The 785-nt window shown below is 42.8% G+C and overlaps 1 non-coding gene across 1 annotated transcript; it reads right to left on the bottom strand.

The window, feature by feature from the left end:
* Positions 1–373: 373 nt before the first annotated feature.
* LOC142455662 (U2 spliceosomal RNA) lies at positions 374–564 on the bottom strand. Its single transcript, XR_012785820.1, has one exon. It is a non-coding gene; the product is annotated as a U2 spliceosomal RNA (small nuclear RNA).
* Between the last annotated feature and the right edge of the window lie 221 nt (positions 565–785).

Here is a 785-nt window from a genome sequence, read left to right as displayed (position 1 = left end):
CAAGTTTCTCAAGGCAGAAGGTCAGTCTATTCCGAGGGAAGTGGGTGAGCTGTGTTGCATAGACGAGATGGACACTTTCAATGACTTGGAAAGTGTTACAGGAGAAGGGGTCCGGTGGCAGAATTCTCACCCTCCATGTGGGATGTTGAGTCTGAGTACAGCCAACATGCTTCCAGAGCAGCCGCAGTCCCTCCGTCAGGGGAGGCACACAGATGGCTCCGACACTGATCAGGTTGTAGCGGAGCTTCCAGACCAAAACTCACTAGAAAGAATAGGCTGAAGATCTACTTCCGAGAAAAAACAGCCCAGGAAAATCCACTGGATTACTATGGTTTAATCTCATTATGTATGGTGTCTAAGGAGTCAGGGGCAGACACAATGGCAGCTGACAACAACAACAGAAAGTTAAGAAGCTGCCCAAGAGACCTTTAAGAGCCCAGAAGGGAAATTCAATGTAATAAATCTGAAAGCAATGGTTGAGAATAAAACCATTCTATGTTGATGTTCTACCAAGGAGAGTGTTTTATACTACACTTGATCTTAGCCAAAAGGCCGAGAAACAATTAAGAGAGTGTTTTATAATAAACCAATTCATGCACATGTTAGGCCAGGTTGACTAGAGAAACAAATTTGCTGACACTTATATGTGTGTCAGAGAGAACTTTATATCAAAGAGCAATTGTAGATTGAAAAAACATCCCAGTCCAAACCAGATCAAGTCCATAAGTCTGATATTACCCATATGTCCAATACTAGTCTATAAATTCCTCTTCAGACGCACACAA

The sequence above is a fragment of the Tenrec ecaudatus genome, chromosome 8 (genome assembly GCF_050624435.1).
Source record: "Tenrec ecaudatus isolate mTenEca1 chromosome 8, mTenEca1.hap1, whole genome shotgun sequence".
Taxonomy (NCBI): Eukaryota; Metazoa; Chordata; class Mammalia; order Afrosoricida; family Tenrecidae; genus Tenrec; species Tenrec ecaudatus.
The sequence above is the reverse complement of the archived record's forward strand: the minus strand, read 5'-3'. Positions and strand labels throughout refer to the sequence as shown.